This window comes from Gymnoscopelus microlampas (assembly GCF_963454915.1).
Source record: "Gymnoscopelus microlampas genome assembly, chromosome: 16".
Classification (NCBI taxonomy): domain Eukaryota; kingdom Metazoa; phylum Chordata; class Actinopteri; order Myctophiformes; family Myctophidae; genus Gymnoscopelus; species Gymnoscopelus microlampas.
Genome location: NC_139953.1, coordinates 49,219,996 through 49,226,409, shown reverse-complemented (window position 1 = coordinate 49,226,409; position 6,414 = coordinate 49,219,996). Strand labels below are relative to the sequence as shown.

Sequence of the window (6,414 nt, the reverse complement as noted above, 5' to 3'; positions counted from 1 at the left end):
GGCCATAACTTGGCCATTGTTAGGACTAAAAACAGGTGTAAAAAGACTAATTAAACTAATTCTGGCATTTATAATTCCTTTCTGATATTGTTTTGACCAATAAGGAGCATCTTGTCATTGAAATATGTAAGTCAGTGCAATTTTTCAATAACTCAATTACTCAATAACTTTCATTGTATTTTTTTTTTCAATAATGATTTGTTTTGTTTCTAACAAAAGACATACAAATAAAACCGTAACTCAAAATCAAATAACAATTCCTCTCAAAGTGCACCATATGTGTGCATGCTGGTTAGTGTGATGGACTTTTACAGGATGGATTTTAAATGTTTCCCTGGCAGAATATGATGCATGGAACTCCAGCAGCACGGCACCCACATCGGCGAGTGTCACACTTGCCTGAATACTTGCATGCTGTGAGCAGACTTGGTGGTAAGGCCTTCAGACACTTAGATGGCAGGAGTGCACCAATGTGCTCCTCCCATCCATGTTCCATTGGTGCTAGTCTTGCCTGAGGTTCCTTGGCTGTGGCAACAGGTCGCAAGCCCTATGCACCAGAAAGACACCTTGGATGTGGCCTCTGATCACACTACTTGTGGGAGGGAGAGCATCCATTCCAGCACTGGCACAGCACAGGTATAGTTTTCTACCCTGAGGTCATCAAATGTCTTGCTGTTGTACTTGAACTGGACCCTGCCCAGACACGCACCAAGTACTTCTCTGTCAACGCTGTGTCTTGTTCGGTCAAGGTGTCTGCCTCTCCAAAGATTGTCAGATATTGCACTGGGTCAAAAGCCATAGCTGCATGTTTGGTCCCCACCTTACTCATGCAGTCATCTCCAGTCAGGATGTGTGCCTTGATCACTGTCTTGGCTAGTGGTGCTCCAAGATGAGAGACTGCTTGATGCAGTGGGAGAATGCGCCGCTTCTCACCAGTGCCATACTGCTGCCAGATCTCCTTCATCCTCAGTGCTTGGAAGTAAGTACATGGGGTGTAGTATAGCAGTAATGTGAGTGTGTGTGTGTCATTGGAGACTATGACAACTCTCTTGCACTGTTTCACATGAACAGCCCACTCCACATGCACCACCATGGGGCGGCAGTGGCTCAGGGGTAGAGTGGCCGGGTAGAGTGAACTGGAAACCGCAAGGTTCCTAGTTCGATCCCGGGCTCCCCCAGAGTTAGTGTCGAAGTGTCCTTGAGCAAGACATTGAACCCCTAATTTCTCTGAGCAGTTTGGTGCCTTGCATGGTTTCCTCCGCCATCAGTGTGTGAATGGGTGAATGTAATGTACAATCTATGTAAAGCGCTTTGGATAAAAACGCTATATAAATGCACCATTTAGCATTTACCACCAGCCTGTCAGCCTCAGCACCAATGGCTGTCCTGGAACTTATGGCCTGCAAGTGTGTACGGACCTGCAAGCTTCCAGACTGTTCCTGCCTTGCCAACAAATTAAAGTGCACAGAAATGTGCAAGCTACAAACCTGCAGCAATCAGAAGGAAGAGGAGGAAGATGAAGTGGAACTGATTGATTATGATGATGATGACGATGACGAATACTGAAGAATTGATATTGGTATGACAGTTATGATGATGATGATGATGATGATCATTGATTAAAGTACCTCTCAAGCCTACTCCATAAACCGACTCTGTCACGGACCCTGTGGTCCACAGACTTGGACCTCCTCTCTGTCCCTAAGGCAAACAAGTGAACCATGTTCTGAACCTTGTTCTGAAGGCTCTGTCGGGGACAGAGCCTTCAGTGTGGCAGCCCCCACCCTGTGGAACTCTCTGCCAATAAGGATTGGCCATGCTCCTGCTCCATGCTCATGCAACACTGGACTCTTAAGGCTGTGTGTCTTGAAAAGGCACCTATTCTCTCAGGCTTATGGCATATAGTTGTTTGTTGTTTTGTTAGTTTGGCTGTTGGTTGTTCATTGTTTTTGAAAGGCGCCATATACATTCAAGCTACTATTATTATTAGTATTTTATTATTATTAAAGTGAATGAAAGAGAGAACATTATTTCCCCCCCCCTCCCCTCTGTATCACATGTTCTGTTCAAAAAAAGTGGCACGCTTTCTTCATTATTTGAATATATGGTTGGTGTCTTTGAAGACTGATAACTGTGACTAATCTACCACTTGGGAAAGGCTATCATGATCAAATATCATCTAGGGATATAAACCTATTCAAAATACAAAACTAGATTTTGCAAATGTTGCACTTGAGTGATTAGTGAAAATGCTGTTCACATCGTATCACAACGTGAAGTGTTGTGAGCTTGTAGGCATGCCATTTGCTGAATGGTTGCCCCAGAATAGGCATGCTAGGGTTCATGTGGTTAAATAAGTGAATGTAAGAGATTGAATAATGTTTTTTCCCCTCTGTATGACATGTTCTATTCAAAAAAGGTTAGGCGATTTTTCCATTCTTTGGATCTATGGTTGGTGTCATTGAAGGCTGATAACTAGGACTAAGCTACTACTTGGGAAGGGTTATCATGTTGAAATATTATCTAGGGATATAGACCTTTTCAAAATACCAAACTAGAATTTGCCACCTTGAGTGTCCCTGATTAGTGAAAATTCTGACCTGGGCCCATGGACTATTTCCCATAGAGTGTGAGGACGTATTCTTCTATCACCTTCACCTTCTCGACGATGACAGGGAGTACTGCTTCTGCTTCGACAAAAGATTAACATGTATTTGTCCACAGACCCCCATCTGATAAGATTTGGTTTTAAATATACTTATTTTCAGGTTTGTGTTTGCTAACAATGTGTGTTAACATCATTTATACACTAGTCTTGACTTTCTGTTCTGATTCAGATTACACAAACTAGGTATACCACCTGTTTGATGAATGTAACCGATATAGGGTGATGAGTTAAACAAAGGGGCTTTGAGGAATGTTCAGGATGATCTTATACAAGACCATAGATGTAATATAGATGGATGATTACATGATATGATTAGATGGCGGACAAGTTTCAAATAACTTGATCATTGAGAGACAAATCCTTTAAGGTGTGCATCTTCTTCGTATATTCATTTCATATATTCATTCTGTAGATGTATTATTCACTGTAACACCTAATACAAGGGCACAGAAATGTGGCAGTCATAGGGGTCTTAAATGTTTTCAGGCCAGGGACCCCCGTTGGGGGGTGGTACAGCATATATTGTATAATGCAGGGGTCAAGCTCACGACGCCTCGCACTGCGAGGCGTTGTGAGCTTGTAGATCTGCTATTTTTGGCTAAAGTTCTCCTCAGAAAAGGGATGCTAGGGTTCAAGTGGTTAATATAAAAAAAGAAAAATCATATCACACAAAGATTTGGCGGACCCCCTGTAGTAACTCTGAGGACCCCCTGTTGAAGATCCCTGGTATAATGTATAACATTGTGTTTCATATGTATAGACATACGTACCATGTTGTGCATTCAAGCTATTCAAATAATAGATTAATATATTCATTCATATCCACTGCCATTAGTAAACATACTTTACTAACTGAGAAGAATGTAATACTATCAACAATCTACCACACTTTAAGTATATTTTGATGCCGATACTTTTGTACTTTTACTCAAGTACATTTTCATTACCAGACTTGTACTTGTAACAGAGTGTTTCTACAATTGCAGTATTGATATAATTGATTCATTGATATTCATTGTTAAATAAATATTACAATGTATGTCTATTATTATTATTATTATTATTATTGCTGTTATATATTTCGCTAACTTCTTCTCTTTAACTTTTAAATTAGTGAAATGACGTTTGCATTGAAAACAAATGTATCTATTTTTGGTTCGTGCGCATGTGCGTGCTTGTAATAGTGTGTGTGTGTGTGTGTGTGTGTGCGTGTGCGTGTGCGTGTGTGTGTGTGTGTGTGTGTGTGTGTGTGTGTGTGTGTGTGTGTGTGTGTGTGTGTGTGTGTGGGGAAGGGGGGCGGGGCTTGTGTCGTGTTCGTGTCGTGTTTGTGTGTGCACGTCATAGAGTTGTTTGGGTGCGTGCGCATGCGCGTGCGTGTAACAGCGTGTGTGTGTGTGTGTGTGTGTGTGTGTGTGTGTGTGTGTGTGTGTGTGTGTGGGCGGGGGGGGGGGGGGGGGGGCTGTGCTTGCGTACACGCGAGAGGGCATTCCCGGGGATGCCCTCTCGCATGTACGCATGTCTGCTTGTCAGACCAATCACAGCCCTTGTTGTTTTGTCCCTACCTTTAACTACGCCGTTCCCGCAGAGCTCGGCTCATTTCTCAAGGTTTGCTGCGGATGCTAGGTCGCTCGATACTAGGTCTCTCCGGTCGATGATAGATTACTATTGGAAACGTTTCTACTTGATTTCGGTTCATATATCACTGATCTACTTTCATTTCGTCGTCTTTTGACTGAGGTGAGTAATATTACTTGATATATACTTTTTTCCCGCCTTTATTGCTTTATTTTTATTTTTCCCCGCCTTTTTTGGACTACATGAACGTTCAGATTTCAAACACAGTTTTTACCCCATGGCCACGGATGTTATAATTATGTACGGGCCCTCAGAAGTAGCCGTATCTTCCGTATTGTTCAATAAAAACGCATCTTAATCCGATCGGTGGCCATTTGCTGATAGCTGGCACAGTCTATCAGAGTGCAGTACACCTAACAACCGATGGGTAATGCAGTTGAAAGCATAGGGCGGACATGCTGAGAAAATGGCCACCGATCGGATTAAAATGCTTTTTATTGAACAATACTGAAGATACGGTTACTTCTGAGGGCTCGAACAGAATTGTCACATCCGTGGCCGTGAGGTGAGAACTTTATATTTGAAATTTGAACGTTTATGTACATGTACGGGCCTTAAATGAATTAAGTGCAAACGCCAGGTTACGTTTGTTTCAGGCCCCAGGACTCTGTTGGTTTGTTCTCATAAACTCATGTCACAATCGACCTGTCCATAACAATTCATTATACAACGCAGAATGCAGCTTTTAATCAACATTGCATTTGTTATATCTTGTCTGTTAAAATTGAGCTTGTAGATCTGCTAAAACTAACTTTAAGCAGCCTCTGAAACTGGGTTAAAAACAACCTAGGCTAACCAGTGCTAACGGCTATAAACGTATGCCTACAACTTCTGCATGGCAGTGACGTAAATGATTACATTATCAACAGTATCGCTATCATGTTTATGTATTTACCAGGGACACAGTGCACATTAATCAACATGTTGGTTTTCACATCCGTGTAATGAACCAGAGTTAGCCAGAAGCTAGCTTTCATCTGTAGTCCCTGAGCAGGGCCAGGCTGTTAAAAGTGGTGATATAACTATCCATACATAAACGGTTGTATTAATACCATACAAGACCAGTAGACATAGTACAGGAGACAGAACAATGATATTTTATATGTTGGTGGACTTTACTGAGACAATGGCAAACAACGTGGCTTTGACTCAGTATAGAGTAACATGAGTTTAACTCTAGAAGGAGATGCTGTTGTAATTTGACTGTTTTACTAGCAGTAAATAGACATTCATTTGACGCACTGTTTGGTTCAACAAGTGTTTATCTGCACCGAGCATTGTACTGGGTTGACTAATGTTAGAGGACGACGTGGCTTTGTTGTTTGTTGTTGTTTCTCTCGCTGAACCTGGCAACTTGCCATGTCCGCTTATTGTAAGAGGATGGTCGCGCTTCTTTTTGGGGCTTGTTTTGGGGTTGAAAAGGACCGTAATGAGAGTAGACGGTACACGGTCGGTCGTACCGTGTCGGTCGCGCACGTCCGCCACTCTCAATTGTATATTAGGATCATCATATTTATGATTATGTGCCCACATTTGCCTCTAAATTGTGGAGAAACTTTCGATGCGGAACCAAACTGTCAAGCAATTGTTTCCGCCCAGACACGTTTCACTGTCGCACATGTCGAAAATAGCAGATCTACAAGCTGTGAGCTTGTAGATCGGCTATTTTCAAATAGACTATGTATAAAATAAGGCTAAAGTGGTTAAGGTAGGTTTTATAATGTAATAATTTATATCTTAAAAGTAACTAGTAACTAAAGTTTTCAAATAATTGTAGTGGAGTAAAAGTACAATATTTGCCTCTGAGATGTAGTGGAGTAGAAGTAAAAGTATTGGAAATTGGAAATACTCAAGTAAAGTAGAAATACCTCAAAATTGTAGGCAAATAGGTTTTATAAAATGTTCATGAATAGGAATTAATATTCACATTTATATTCATGAATAACTTTGGTTAACTAGAACACTGACCTGACTTACTTGCAAATCTATGCCCACATCAAGACTTTATTTTAGTCTAAATATTTGTCCCTTCCTGCTCCAACTTAGGAGGACAGAATTCTGGAAAGTGGGCAGGGATCACGATGTAATCTATTGGTTGCTTCATGCCAGTG

The 6,414-nt window shown here is 41.4% G+C and overlaps 1 pseudogene across 1 annotated transcript in view; it reads left to right on the top strand.

Annotated features, from left to right (window-relative positions):
• The first annotated feature begins 549 nt into the window (after positions 1 to 549).
• LOC311063068 (dynactin subunit 1-like) overlaps positions 550 to 6,414 on the top strand; it is a 28,235-nt pseudogene continuing 22,370 nt past the window's right edge. The window contains exon 1 of the transcript in view: positions 550 to 636. The product of the transcript in view is annotated as a dynactin subunit 1-like (transcript). The remainder of the gene's footprint in view (positions 637 to 6,414) is intronic.